The sequence below is a fragment of the Petaurus breviceps genome, unplaced genomic scaffold, assembly GCF_028583685.1.
Source record: "Petaurus breviceps papuanus isolate PSGF00001 unplaced genomic scaffold, PetGlider_PUasm1.0 171, whole genome shotgun sequence".
NCBI lineage: Eukaryota > Metazoa > Chordata > Mammalia > Diprotodontia > Petauridae > Petaurus > Petaurus breviceps.
The window spans coordinates 25979304-25995302 of NW_027185754.1; the positions used below are offsets into that span (position 1 = coordinate 25979304).

At 42.8% G+C, this 15999-nt stretch overlaps 1 non-coding gene across 1 annotated transcript; it reads right to left on the reverse strand.

Moving 5' to 3' along the window:
* Positions 1-4257: 4257 nt before the first annotated feature.
* LOC138157325 (U6 spliceosomal RNA) lies at positions 4258-4364 on the reverse strand. Its single transcript, XR_011167363.1, has one exon. It is a non-coding gene; the product is annotated as a U6 spliceosomal RNA (small nuclear RNA).
* Positions 4365-15999: the final 11635 nt, after the last annotated feature.

A 15999-nucleotide genomic window follows, 5' to 3' on the forward strand; every position in this document is an offset into this window, starting at 1 on the left:
GCCTAGTAGTGATATTGCTGGGTCAAAGAGCAGGCATAGTTTGGTAAATTTTGGGACAGAGTTCCTAACTGCTTTCCAGAATGGCTGGACCAGTTCACAGCTCCATCAACAGTGCTTCAATGTTCCTGTTTTCCTGTAGCCCCTCCAGTATTTGTAATTTTCCTTTTTTCATCTACTTTGACAATGTAATGAGTGGGAGGCAGAAACTCAGAGGTGATTTAATTTGCATTTTCTCTATTATCTGGAGTATTTTTTAAAATTATATTTTTAATTTTTTAATTAGCAAAAATCTGCTTTCTTACCTTGCTGTGCCAAATCTCTCTCTACTCTCTCTTTCTCTCTCTCTCTCTCTCTCTCTCTCTCTCTCTCTCTCTCTCTCTGTCTCTCTCTCTCTCTCTCTCTCTCTCTCTCTCTCTCTCTCTCTCTCTCTCTCTCTCTCTCTCTCTCTCTCTCTCTCTCTCTCTCTCTCTCTCTCTCTCTCTCTCTCTCTCTCTCTCTCTCTCTCTCTCTCTGTCTCTCTCTCTCTGTCTCTCTGTCTCTCTCTCTCTCCCTCTCTGTCTCTCTTCCTCTCTGTCTCTCTGTCTCTCTCTCTCTGTCTCTCTCTCTGTATCTCTCTCTCTCTCTGTCTCTCTCTCTCTCTGTCTCTCTCTCTGTCTCCCTCTCTCTCTCTGTCACACACACACACATACACACCTTGAGAACTAAAGTAAAGCAAAAGCAAAACCTAATATAAACATGTAAAGTCAGGCAAAACAAATTTCCCCATTGGCCATGTCCAAAAAATATTTGCCTCATTTTGAGTTCTTCATATTTCCATCAGGAGGTGAGTAGGGGTCAACAAAATTACCACTAAGAAAATTTCCTTGACATAGAACCCAGTATGGCTGGAGGGTGGTGTCTGCCATAGGTCTGTGATTTCTTCTTGCCCTGAGTGCTGGAAGAATTTGAACACAGTATGTTTCTGGATTGACCCTATCCATAGCATCCCCTACTCTCTCCACCTGTTTCCCTATGCTGACTTGGACTGGACAATGCAACTTCTCATCGCTGTTCATTATTGGGGGTGAGCAGGACCCAAGCTTTACATCCAAAGCTTGACCCTTTTCCCACCAGGTACCAGTTTCACTATAAACATACATAGCACTTAGCCAAGAAGGCCCATTTATCCAAATTGGTAGCAAAATAGAAATCAGAGTAGGTATACACAGGAGAACACATACCAGATAATAGAGTGAAGGAGCTCTCCCACTGGGAATGGGGTAACTTGGCTCAGCCTAGAAGCAGAGGCCTAGATCTCACCTACTGGGAAGTTCCCTGAAGTTTTCAGTGCAGTAAGCTGAGGACCGGGACATGAAAACTACCAGCCCCTCTTATGCCGTCCACCCTCAACCTGAAGTGAGATTGTACTCCTACATTTTCTCTCTCAAAGTTTGAAGCCAGAAGCACCCAAAGTACAGAGAGATTCAGTGACTGGAAGAAGACACTTGAAGCTTGGAGAGAAAGATTGAAGAGACTGAAACTCTTCCTCTCACCAGCTCCATCCCATGCATTACACAGATGCAGGGCATTGTCCTCCACCAATAAGGAGTGAGTCTTATACCAATGAACTTTGGGGCTGGGGTTACACACAAGAAATGATTCTATTTTAAAAAATATCTCTAAAGGTTAGGTTTTTCAGTCAGTCAATAAACATTTATTAAGCACCTACTATGTTCCAGAGGTCAGCTAGGTGGTACAGTGGATAAAGCTCTGGGCCTGAAGTCAGAAAGTACTGAATTAAAATCTATTCTCAGATACTTACTAGATGTGTGACCCTGGGCAAGTAACTTTACCCTGTTTGCCTCAGTTTCCTGATCTGTAAAATGAGCTGGAGATGGAAATGGAAAACCACTCCAGTATATTTGCCAAGAAAACTCTACTTAGGGTCATAAAGAGTCAGACACAGGGCAAGCTAAGTGGTGCAGTGAATACAGCACCAGCCCTGGAATCAGGAGGACCTGAGTTCAAATCCAGCCTCAGACACTTGACACACTTACTAGCTGTGTGACCTTGGGCAAGTTATTTAACCCAATTACCCTGTCTTCCCCCCTCCAAAAAGGAAAAAAAAAGAGTCAGACATGATTGAAACAACTGAAGCACTATGTACCAGGCATGGGGTAAGAGCTTTTTCTTCATATGAAGCCAGAATCTTCCCCTGTACAACCTCTACCCAGTCTGTCTTTCCAGAATGATTCCACATCACTCCCCTTTCCTCATACTCCGTTCTTCTGAACCGGCCTACTTTAAATTCCACATCCATGATTAAATTTCCTCTCTTACCTCCAGGCCTGGATTGTCCTCTCTCACCACCACTGGAAATCTATTGCGCCCTTCAAGGCTCAGACAAAGTGCCACCTCCTACAGAAGTCTTTCATGATTCTCCTACTATTCAAGTCCTCCTTGTCATTCACTTTGTGCACATTTGGCTACACTTTCTATTTATTTTGATTTGTGTACATGTTATTTTCTCCCTTGAAAATGTGAGCCTCAGGGCAGTTAGGTGGCACAGTAGATAGAGTACCAGCTCTGAAGTCAGGAGGACCTGAGTTCAAATGTGACCTCTGACCAGACACTTGACACTTATTAGCTGTGTGACCCTGGGCAAGTCACTTAACCTTAATTGCCTCACCAAACACACACACATACACAGAAAATGTGAGCCTCTTAATGATAGGGACCACATTTTTATCTCTTTATCTTTTGTACCTACCACAGTACCTGGCACATTATATTCACTTAAATGCTTGTTGAATTATTGAACTGCTCCCAGTTTTCCCTTCCAGCAGCAAGGTGAGCAAACCTAATCCTTCCTCTATCAGACATCCCTTCAGACCCTTGAGCATAGCTATCATCCCCACCCCTCTACCCCTACCAAGTGCTCACTTCTTCAGTCTAAACATCCCCATTACCTCATTACCTTCACCCTCATGTGGCACGGTCTTAAGGTCCTTCCATACCTTGGGCACTCTCATCTGGGCACTCTAGCTTATCAATATTCTTCCTAAATGGGGCACTCAGAATGGAACACAATGCTTTGAAATATGTTCTTTGGAAGAGTCTGATCTGGTGACATTTCAGGCAGGCAGGCCCCAGTTGGACTGAACCTGCCTGCCTCATACCTGAGGTGCCCACAAAAGCAGAGTGAAGACTGTGGATGAAATAAAGCCATTCTTCTCCCTCCCTCCCCTCAACTCCCAACTAACTGAAGGGTAGATATGAGGGCTTTGCACAGTCTCCAAGACAGTTTTGGCTTCAAAGTCACTGTAGAGACCACAATGTTTAGAGATGACACAGCCAAGAAACTTTTCTTCCCTATGAAATGTCTTGGAAAAAGGCTGAGACATGTTGGCTCTTCTCTGACCCCAGATATTTTTATTTGTGCTTTCCTTTGCCAAGGGTAACAATTCACAGGATCACAGAATTTTAGGGCTGGAGGGAACCTTAGAGAATATCTAGTCCAGGGTCCTAAATTTTACAGATGTGGAAACTGAGGCCCGTATTAAGAAAAGGATTTGCCCAAATTCCCACAACTGATAAGTGACTGGGACTCCAAATCCAATGCATTTCCCCTTATAATCAGCATAGATTAATTGAGTACTAAAGCTGGAAGGTCATATAATACAAGCTCTTCCTTTTCCAGATGAGGCAAATGAGGCCCAGAATAGGAAAGTGAGTTTCCTGAGGTCACACAGTGAGTTAGTGGTACAGATGAGCCTCGAACCTGGGCCTTCTGACTCCTTCTACCCCTCTTAGTTCAGAGTTTCTTGCATCACTTTAGGTCTATCCCTCTTCCCCCAGCAGGTTGGGGGAGCCTGGCTCACCTTGCATACATGCCTTAGTTCAGCAAGATTAATAATTCAGCTCTAACCTTGATGATGTCTTTTGTATCTGTGCATTGGATCTTGATAGCCTTTAAAAAAATTTCTAATATTTTATTATTCTTGACAAACACAAACAAGCATGAATATTTCCATATACAAAAACAGAAAAAAGAGGATAGAACATAAAACCATGAAATTCTGTCACATAGAGCATGTTTTTCTGTTTGTTTGTTTTTTGCTTTTTGGAGGGCAATTGGGGTTAAGTGACTTGCCCAAGGTCACACGGCTAGTAAGTGTGTCAAGCCTCTGGGGCCAGATTTGAACTTGGGTCCTCCTGACTCGAGGGCCAGTGCTCTATTCACTGCACCATCTAGCGCCCTATAGAGCATGATTTTCTAAAAAAAAAATGTAACCACAAATTTTTCATGTCATTCTGGCACAGGGGTCATGCTTGTCTTCTCCACATTATTCCAGTTTTAGTACAAACGCTGCCAAAGCCAGTGCATACAGCTTGTTTTTTTTGCAGTATATAGCAAATTTAGCACATTAGTTGCAAAGCTGTCCCACCTGTCTGTGTATCCCTCTGAACTTCCTTCTGTTCCCTTCTGTGCATTTAGAAGATGCTTCATTGATGCTCGTATAATCATTATCACTAACATTTACAAAGTGCTTGCTGTGTGCCAGGCACTGTGCTAAACTCTTCATAATTATAATCTCATTTGATCCTCATAACTCTACAAATAGGTGCTATTATTATCTCCATTTTACAGATGAAGAAACTGAGGCAAACAGTGGTTAAGTAGCTTGCTTAGGATCATACAACTATGAGTGTCCAAAGCCAGATCTGAATTCAGGTCTTCCTGACTCCCGGCCTAGCCTTCTATCCGCTGCCTCCTGATACTCTTCTATTTTTGCATTTCAATCACTAGCTTTCCTCCCCTTCAAATTCCCTTCCATTCGAGAACTTAAAATAAAAAAACAAAAAACAAAGACCATAAGACCTCCTTTGTTACAAATAAACAAACCAATGAAAGCAAAGCTTCACCACGGACACCCACGTCTGAACACAGGTCTCATTGTATACTCCTGTCCAGAGGTGGCAAGCACGTTTCAGCGGTCCTCTGGAGTTGTGGCTGGCCACTGCATTGATCATCGTTCTAAAGTTTTTCAAAGTTGTTGTCACTGGTTAAATTGTTTTTTCTCCTGGTTCCGTTTGCTTCACTCTGCAACAGTTCGTGTGAGTTTTCCCAAATGTTTCTGAATCTGTCCCTTTTATATATTCATATACAATAATTCATTTAGTCATTCCCCAAATAATGGGCATCTGCTTGTTCTATAGTGGAAAAGTGCTGTTATAAATTTTTTTGTAATTGCTTTTTGGAGGGGGGAAGGTAGCATAATTAGGGTTAAGTGACTTGCCCAAGGTCACACAGCTAGTTTTTGTGTTAAGTGTCTGAGGAGGGATTTGAACTCAGGTCCTCCTGACTTCAGGGCCAGTGCTGTATTCACTGCTCCACCTAGCTGCCCCTGTTATAAATATTTTTGTACATATGGATTCCTTTCCTATTTTTTTCTCTTGTTGTAATATAAACCCAGCAATGATATCACTGAATCAAAGGGTACACATCATCTAGTAACTTTTGGGATATAGTTCCAAATTGCCTTCCAGAAAAGCTGGACCAGTTGTTTAACAACTCTTCTAACAATACATTAGTTTGCTTACCCCCTTCCAACATCCCCTTTAACAACTGTATTTTCTGCTTTTGCTGCATTTACCAATATGATAGGTATGAGATAGAGCCTTAAAGTTATGTTAATTTGCATTTCTCTTATTATTAGTGATTTGGAACATTTTTATATAGTTGTTGATAATTTTTTCTTTTTCTTTTGAGAACTGCCTGTTCATATATTTTGGGAATTTTTCTCCTAGGGAATGACTCTTGTGCCGTTTGAATCAATGAATCAAATCAAATTTGAATCAATCTAATATGGTTCTAGTGCCATATTTGAGTCAATTTTCCATCTATCTTGGATACTGATCTTTGTTAGGGAAAGATCCCACCCTCCCCCATTATTTCCTTTCTAATTCTAACTCCATTGATCTTGTTTGTGCAAAAACATTTCAATTTTATGTAATCAAAACTACCCATTTTGTTGCCTGTGATCCTTCTAATCTTTTGCTTGTCCAAGAACTCTTCCACTCACCATTGTGAAAGGCATTTCCTTCTCTGCTCCTCTAATTTGCTTATGATGTTAACTTTTACATCTAACTCATGTATCCATTTGGAGTTTATCTTGTCATATGGCGTGAGATGCTTCTTTCCTCCACCCCTTCCTTTTCAGGTTTTTCTTGACATTTGTGTTTGCATTTCAAAGTTCCTATTTCACTCTGGTCTTTTATCAGATGTGCTTGAAAGTTCTTTATTACATTAGAAGTTCATTCCCCTCCTCTCTCCACCCCAGTAGAATTATACTCAGTCTTGCAGGGCAAATTATTCTTAGCTACAAGCCTTTAGTATTTTACCTTTTGGAATACAGTATTCCAAGATCTCCTCTAATTTTTAAGAAAAGTTATCAGGTCTTGTACAATCCTGACTATGTTTCCTTTGGTGCTTCTCCTGATTCTTTCTTGGTGCTTGCAATATTTTTCCTTTCATGTGGGAACTCTGGATTTTGGCTGTGATATTCTTAGGACTTTTCCTTTTGGTGTTTATTTCAGGAGGTGATCAATGGTTCTTTCTGTCTTTACTTTGTCCTCTGGTTCTAAAAGATCTGGATAGTTTTCATTTATGATTTCCTGCAATATAGTGTCCAGGTTGTTTTTTTCTTTTTTTAATCCTGCTTTTCAGGATATTTATTTATTCTTAAATCAGCTCTCCTTGACTTATTTTCCAGATCAGTTGTTTTTGATATCAAATATCTTATATTTATTTCCACTTTTTACCTCTTTTGATTTTGGTCTAATATTTCTTGTTTCATGGAGTCACTGACTTCCCTTTTATCTATTCTAGTTTTCAGGGATTCTATTACATGGTCAGGGTTTATGACTTTCTATTCTAATCTATTAAGTCTATTTCCAATTTTTTCTCCAAGAGATTTTTGTTTCATTACCTTGTTCCATAGACTTTTGACATTTTGCAAATCTCTCTGCTCACACCTTTTATTTGCTGTCTGATACCACTGAATGCTTTTTACTTCCTTGCCCTGCTCTGACTAAAGGTATCTATGAGTCATGGGAACACCAACAGAAGGGGATGGGATGGAATATAATAGCTCTCTGTATTTCTAGCTTTTGCAACATACATGTAGCTATCTTGAACTATAGGTACTACCCAGATTCGAACATATTCCATTTAATACTTGTGTGACCTAGGGAAAGTAATTTTTCCTCTCTGAGATTTATTAGAAAATGAAGGCACTGGTCTAGACAATCTCCCAGGTCCTTTCCAGTGCTAACATTCCATATTGCATAGTTCCCTTCAGTTCTACCATTCCATGTTCTCATGGTCTATATTCTAAGGTAGCCCCCTCCAGTTCTAACTCTCCATTGTCTGAGGCCCCTTCTAACTCTAATGATTTGTGTTGTAAGTTTCCTTCCAAGTCTTCAGTTCTGTGATTCTATAAGTACAGGTTCTTGGTTTCATGTAACCTCCCTGGACTTCAGTTGTAAAAGGAGGGGGTTGTACTGAATGGCTAAAGCTCCTTTCTAGTTCTAGACCTTTGATTCAATGACCTGGTGATCCTTGGAGCCTGACTTCTGGCTCCCTCCCTCCACTCCCTGTTCCTGGGAGAATCAGCTTGTGTGGTAGCCTGCTCCAAGACTTAAAGTTTGGCTCTGGAAAGTGAAAGGCGGGGCATAAGCCCCCAGCCACCTCTCTTACAGAACAAGCCCATGCAAGGCTTACTTCTTGGGCTGGGTGGCCTGGGCCCAGCTTGGGTTTTCCCTGGCTGTTTCCCTGCACAGTCCCCTTGCTACCCAACAACTTTGTCACAAAGCACCTTCCCTCAGTGATCCGGGGCTTATCTCACTGGAAATGAGGTGCCTTCCTGCTATAGGCCTCTTCCACTGGAGTGCCCTGGGAGTTCCATAGCAACATAGGAAACCATCCTCTGCCTTCACTCTTTTGTCGCCTACAGCTGCCATGACAGCCCTTGCGTCCAAGCATCCTCCAGCTAGCATTTGCTCTCTGAAGAGAAACCAGCCACATTTTGGCCTTCCTTTCCTGAGACTCTCAAACCTCACTTTAAATCTAGACTACTTTTTTTCCTCCTTGCTATAGAACTTGGGACCATAGCATTCAGCCCTGGAAGGAATCTTAGAGGGGACCTCAGCCAACCGACTCATTTTGCAGAGAATGAGGCCTAGAAAACTGAAATTATTTGTCTAAGATGATGGGAGAAGAAGTGGGATTTGAACCTGGTTCTGTCTCCAAATCCAGTGCACTGCCATGCCATGCTGCCATCTGCCAATGCTAATCCTCCTGATGCTCACTTCTGCTCATGTGGCTCCTCTACTAGAAAGCCTTCTTATTGCCTGACATTTAAGATTTTCCATATACTTGTCACCATATCCAATTGCATCAATTCCAACTCTGAGAGCCCATGATTCTACCTTCACCGCATCTTATGGGAAGGGAGGGTGTGCTCAAGAATATCTGATTGGTTTCTCACTTCTGATTTTGGAGGCAAGAATGTGCCCATTTATAATGAACTGGAAGTTTCCAGTAGAGATGATTCCAGATATGGAAGAATGGAGGAGAATGGAGAAGGAGCGAGCAGGTATATCTGGCAGGAGAGAGAGCATGTCTAGAGTAGAGAGAGTGAGAAAGGTTAGGTATACCTTAGTTATTATTTTTATTAGGTTAGTCTACCACGAGACCAGACGGGTGATTTATCCAAGGTTATATAACTAGTAAATGTCAGTTTGCTTAGTCATTTTTCAGTCACGTCTTACTCTTCATGACCCCTATTTGAGGGTTGTTTTTTTTTTTTGACAAAGATACTGGTTTGCCATTTCCTTCTCCAGCTCATTTTACAGATGAGGAAACTGAGGCAAATAGGGTTAGATGATTTGCTTAGGGACACACAGCTAGTAAGTGTCTGAACTCATGAAGATGAGTCTTCCTGACCTCAAGCTCGGTACTCTATCCACTGTACCACCTAACTGCCCCTGAGAACACCCTAGATGCTTTCAATGAGTTCTCCTTACTAGGCCCTGGTCCAATGGGAAAAGTGTCTGATTTGGAGTCAGAGGACCTATGTTCAAATTTCAGTCTTTGCACTTACTAGCTGTGTGACTTTGGGCAACTCACTTAATCATTCTGACCTTGGATTTCTCATGTATTAAATGAGGACTTAGAAGGAGATACTCTTCTTGTAAGGCCCCTTCCAACTCTCAATCTGTGTTTTTATGAATTATGTCCTAGGGCAATGGAAGAACTGGCAGCTGTAATTTCTGGGCCATTCTTCTGATCTTTGAAAGATCATGGAACCCAGGACACATGCTCCAGGATTAGAAAAGGGAAAATGTACCAGTTTTCAAAAAAGGGAAAAGGGTGGGCTCTGCAACCTGTAGAGCAGGGAGGCTGATTTTGGTACTTAGCAAAACTGAACAACATCATATTAAAGGAATGACTTATAGGCATAGAGAAAAGTCACCAATGATCATAAAGAGACAGTATACTGACAGGATATTAGACTGGTTACTAAAGAGGAAACCTGGTGTCATGGAAAGATGCTAGACTTGGTATAAAGAAAATTGGGGTTCAAATTCCTTCTCTGACATTGTCTAGCTGTGTGACACCTTGACATGTCACTTAACCTCTCTGGCCCTTAGCCAAATTCCTAGGATTTATCTCAACTTCTAATGTCCTCTCCTTCAAAATCGTCCTGCATTTAATTGTTACATAGTTATTAGATGGCGTGCTTATCAAGTATCAGCTATCAGATATTAGGGTGGGTAGAATAGCAAACACACTGCATGTTAGAGCCAGGGTACAAAATGATCTAGGCAGGTTAAAACACGGCAAATCTAGTAAGATGAAATTATTATTCCACTAATTCTAGGATCTCTAATTTCATTGGGGGTGGATACTTACCTCTACCACACATGGGAGGGAAGATGAGAAGATAACTCTATTCAGGTTCAAGGCCGCTAAGGAGTATGGTGTATAGAGCACTAACCCTGGAGTCAGGAAGACCCAAGTTCAAATTCGGCCTCAGACGTTTACAGCTGTGTGACCCTGGGCAAATCAATGAAACATTCAGCCTCAGTTTCTTCATCTGTAAAATGGAGGTAATAATAGCACACACTTCCCAGAGTTGCTGTGAGGATAAAATGAGATGCTTGTAAAGCACTTGGCAAACATTAAAATGCTATATAAATATTAGCTATAAAATGAGCTATGAAAGGCAGTCATTTAGATGAAGGATTAGAATTGTTTTGTGAGGCCTGGAGGGTAGAAGTAGGAACAATGAATGCAAGTTGCAGAAAGACAGATTTAGACCTAATGTAAGTATAAATAACCTAACAGAGACTTCTAAAAGTGGAATAAACTGCCCGGTGAGCTAACAGGATGTCCCTCACCAGAGGTATTCAAACAGAGGCTGAATGATCATTTATCAGGGATGTTCAGGAGCATTTTTGTGGAGTCATAGGTCGGACAAATGACTCAGAGCTCTAGTCCAACAGGGAGATGATGAGATCCTGCAGATGGCAAAGGACCAGTGCTTTGCCTGCCAATTTCCCCTCAAGGTCACTCAGCCCTGTGCAGGCAACCCTGCCTCGGAGGTCGAGGGCCACTCTCCAGCCCTGGGATCTTCTGATGTTCTCCCTCTCCTTCATTGTCCTTCAGAGGCACCTCCCTTGAACTCTACAATCACTTTGAGGATTTTAGAGCAGAACATCTGGGGGTCCACGTGCCTGCAGCCTGTTTTTCCTTGATAATCAGAACACTCAAGCTGGGGCAAGATCTTTGCCTTTAGCTAATGTTTGGACTGTGTTCAAATAGCTCTCCAACTGTATATGGATCTCCTATGTTCCAGACCTCAGGGCTGTTCCTGGCTCTTCCCTCTCCCTCACCTCCTATAGTCAGTCAGCTAGCACGTCCTGGTGATTCCGTCTTGTTTCATTTATTCTCTTCGTGGCACCTGCTGGCACAGTGATAGGTGTTTAATAAGTACTTGGTGGTCGACTGAGTGATCTTCTGGATATCTCTTCTTTATTCCCACAGCCAGCACACCCTAGTAAAGGTTCTCAATACCACTTGCCCAGACTATCCACCCCCCTAGGTTCTTTCCCTGTATTCCTGCCTCCACTCTCTCTGTCACTTCCAATGATTGATTCATCTTCCTTATGCATAGATCTGGTTATGTCAGGTCTCTCTGCTCACAATCCCAACTCCCAATGATCTGTAACTACAGCTCAGAATCCCAAGACATAAGCTTCTAATACTGGAGGCTCTTGGTAAATTTAAGATTGTAGGATTCAGAACTAGAAGGAACCCTAGACACCTTGGTCTGATCCCCTCATTTCACACAGGAAAATGAAAGCCCACAGAGGCTTGCCTGAGGTACAGCAGAATCAGGATTACAACTCCAAATAATAATGAAAGCAAGCAATTTTATAGTGTTCCAAGGTTTGCAAATTACTTGACAAATAGCTCATTTTATCCTTGGGAGGTAGGTGCTATTATGATACCCCTTTTACAGCTGAGGAAACAAAGGCAGGCAGAGGTTATATTACTTGCCGAGTCACGCAGTTTTTTCTTGTCTTGCTCAGTTCTTTTACTTGTGTCTGACCCTTTGTGACCCCATTTGGGATTTTCTTGGCAAAGATACTAGAGTGGTTTGCTGTTTCCTTCTCTGGTGGATCCATTTTGTCAGGCAATTCGAGGCTAAGTGACTTTTCCAGGGTCACACAGCTAGAAAGTATCTAGGGCTGCATTGGAATTCAAATCTTCCTGACTCCAGATCCAGCACTCTATCTATTCACTGGGCCACCTAAAAGAGCATTGGAGGCAGCTGGTGGCTGAGGTGAGGTGGGATGAGGATCAATATTTGTGAAATGCTTAGCACAGTCCTGCGCATAGTGCTTACTATGTGCCAAGCTGAGCACTTTAAAATTATTTCATTTGCTACATAAATGCATGTTCTCTTCCCTTCCTTCCCTCCACATCATGCTGCTGAATTGATTGGCTAACCCACCTGTACATCAAACTCAGCATGCCCCAAATTACGCTCTTGATCCTTCCTCTGAAACCTAACCCTCCTCCCAATTTCCCCCTTTTTTTTTTTTTTTTTGCCTTTTGGAGAGCAATTGGGGTTAACTAACTTGCCCAAGGTTACACGGCTAGTGTGTGTGTGTGGGGGGGGGGGGGCAGGGTGTTAAGTGTCTGAGGCCGGAACCGAACTTGGGTCCTTCTGACTCCGGGAATTTCCCTTTTTCTATTAATGGCACCACCATCCTTCTTGGCCCCCAGACTCATAACCCAGGGATCATCCTTGACGCTCACCTCTCCCTCACTTTCCACATCCAGCTAGTTACCAAATCCTGTTGAAGTTTCTCCCCCATCCATCTCCTCCTTTACACTCTCACTGCACCTGATCTCATCACCTCTTCCCTGGGTTATTTGAACAGCCTCCTACCTAGCCTCCTTTCCCCTCCACCCCATCCTTTGCACCAATGCCAGAGGAATCTTCCTAAAGATTCCTATGCAATATGGCCCAACCTTACAGCTCCTCTGCTCAAACACCATAAGGGAGTCCCTGTTGCTGATCACATAAACTGCAAACTCCTTTGCCTGACTTTCAAAACCTTCTCAGCCCTATCTGACAATGAGCCACATGATGCATTTTAAAATCCACCAAACCAGACTCCTGGCTTTTCCTTGAATCTGTTCTTATTTTTGTTTTTCTTGACTCCTTGCCTCTGTTTATCTTATCCTACTGGGAATGACCTTTCCTACCCTTTATTTTCTATGTGTTGAAAGTCTATCTAAGCCTTCAAGGCTCAGCTCCAGTGCTACTCCCTGCATTAAGCCTTCCTTGGTCCCAAGGGAGGAAGGAAACAACTCTCCCACCTATGAGATCTCTGAAGCCCTGGTATCCCTTGTATGAACTTGGAATCCATTTTCTACTAAAGCAATTTGTTTACATGTTTTCATTGCAGTTCATCCAAATTAAGCTCAAAGCTTTGGCCTATCCCTCCCCCAACTAGTGCCCTCCCTCTGAGATTCCCTTCCTCAACAAGTTATTTGCACTTATGCTGTATGGATCTTGTATATATAACTTTTTTACATATTTTAGAATGTAAGTTCCTTTTGATTTTCTTTGCATCTGCAGAGCTGAGAACAGGACCAGACACATTGTAATCACTTAATAAATGTTGTTGACTGACAAACATTTATAATAGCATCTGTGTGTGTGTGTGTAGAGTCCTGTGCACAGCACTGGGGAGAAAAAGATGGAAAAAGGACAGTCTAATAGTGTGTATATATACATATTGTATGAAGAAATATGGTGTATGGCATAATAACAATAGCTAACATTTATATAGTGCTTGCTATGGGCCAGGCTAAGAACTTTAAATTATTATCTCATTTGACACTCACAACAACTCTGGAAGGAGGTACTATTATTATCCCCATTTTGCAGATGAAGCAACGGAGGCAAACAAGGGCTAAGTGACTTGCCCTGGGTCATACAGCTAGGAAGTGTCTGAGGCAAGATTTGAACTTGGATGTTCCTGGCTCTGGGCTTAGAATCATAAAGACTCATCTTCATGACTTCAAATCCAGCCTCAGACGCTTACTAGCTGTTTAAGCACTTGGGCAAGTCACTTAACCCCATTTGCCTCCATTTCCTCATCTATAAAATGAGCCTGAGAAGAAAATGACAAGCCAGGGGTGGCTAGGTGATGCAATGAATAGAGCACCAGCCCTGGAGTCAGGAGGACATGAGTTCAAATCTGACCTCAGACACTTAACACTAGCCGTGTGACCTTGGGCAGGTCACTTAACCCCAATTGCCCTGCCTTCCCCTCTTCAAAAAAAGAGTAAAAGAAAGAAAAGGACAAGCCACTCCAGTGTCTTTGCCAAGAAAACCCCAAATGGGGTCAGAAGAGTTGGACACGACTGAAACAAATGAACAATAACAACAACTTCCTGACTCCCAGTCCACCACAGTGCCCTAGGAAAAGCTGAGGAAGAAGAGGTGATTTTCAGCTGAGGCTTCATGGAGATGGTAGCGCTTTTGCTGGGCCTTGAAGGAAAGGGCAACAGCTCAGAAGGAGCTAAGACCTGAGTGAGTCCAGGCTTCCTGTCTCTAGGTCTTCCCACCACCTAATGCTGCAGATTGCTATTAGGCTTCTATTTAAAAGTTGGATGTCCCTCAAGACAGCCTTTGCAGTGACTTCCTTCCAGTCTGGGGCGCTGGTGAGCCACACTGAGGGCCATGGGTATGTTCCCCAGCTCTGTTTGGGAAGGTCAGAAGGCAGGAGTGGGGACAGGAAATACAGAAACAGGCTGGCTGCAAGGACAGACATGGGGCCAGACCACAGGGCACCAAGGGAGGAGTGGGGAGATGGGCTGCACCTGCCTGGCTACACAGTCCAGCTGGGGTGCTTTGGCCCTGAATGGCTTCTTCTCTCTCTTGGGCCTCCTGTTCCCAAATGCTGCCTGGTGACCTTCTAACTTCCAACTGACAATATCCAGAGTAGAGCCCTGTTTGGCTCTGCCCAGACCTGTTTGAGCTACTTAATGCCTTCTAGTCTTGTTCCATAATCCCTTCTGCCTCATCTCAAACAGTGATTCATAGCCTCATTTGAGTGCCAGCATCCATTTTCATTGTTCCATTCTCTCTTACCTCCCCACCTGCCCCCTCCCCAAAATGCTTTTCATTTTCAGTGCCTTCTAGTTCTCACATTTTCTGCTCTAAGGACAATCAGAACTGTCCAATGGAATGGGCTTCCCCAAGAGAGAGTTTCCTACCACTGGAGGCCTCAATTGAAGACTGAGAGATCACTTGTCAAGAAGGGATTCCACTGAGGTATATACATCAGTACAAGGGGACACCCCCTCCCCTGGCCAAGGCTCCTTCCGGTTTCGAGATGCTGTACTTTTGTGAAGGCTGCTTCCAATCCAATCTAACATTCTATGGATCCCCATATGGAAATTCCCGTAAGCCAAGAGTCTTCTTCCATGTAAAACCTGGTATATGTGAATACATAATTATTTGTTGCCTCTACAGATACAGCAGAGGGGCTAGGGAGGTCCCAGCAGCAAAACTGGCTTGCAGGACAATGAGGATTTGCATAAAGAAATGGGTGATCTGAATTAGGATGTTAGCTCTACAAAGGGCTTTCTCACAACCGCTTTGTAAATGAAGTGAGTGGACTAGGTGTTCAAGATGATATAGTTTTGTACACAGCAATGAGCAGCAAGTGTTACCTTGAGGAATATTTTATCAGTATTTATCCCCCCCATTCTTCTCTCTTCTCATCCCAAAAAGAGTCCCCTACAATATGCCACAATCTTTTTGTATCTGTGCCCACATTCTCCAATTTTTTTTCCAAAAAAATAAACTCATAACAAAATAGTCTGAAAAGCCTAGGACAGGGATAATTAGGATCTCTTATTCTGTACAGCATTTGTGAATAGGGAGAGGGTTCCAGGTTTTAGCAAAGTGGAAGCAGCAGTCATTGATTCTGGAGCTGGCCTTGTCATTGAACTTCTTCATGTGGATGTGATTTCATTCTGAGTAGAGGCAGAGGACAGGCCCAAATGACCCAGTCTTTGTTTCTTCCAGTTCAAGGAAGTAGTGCTGAAAGTGTGGTAGAAAGAATCAAAGACCTGGATTTGAATCTTGACTCTACTGCCCCTAGCTATGTGACCTTACATGAGTCATTTCCTTGTTTGGGCCTCAATTTCCTCCTTCATAACAAGAGTTTAGGGGCATGGAGGCATGGAGAGAGTGCTAGGCCTGGAGTCGGGAGGTCAATAATAACCTCCCAGAGTTGTTGTGAGGATCAAATGAAATAACACATGTAAAGATAACACATGTCAGCACATAGTAAACAGTACATAAATGTCAGCTATTAGCTATTAATTAAACTAGGTGGCACAGTAGATAGAGTGCTAAG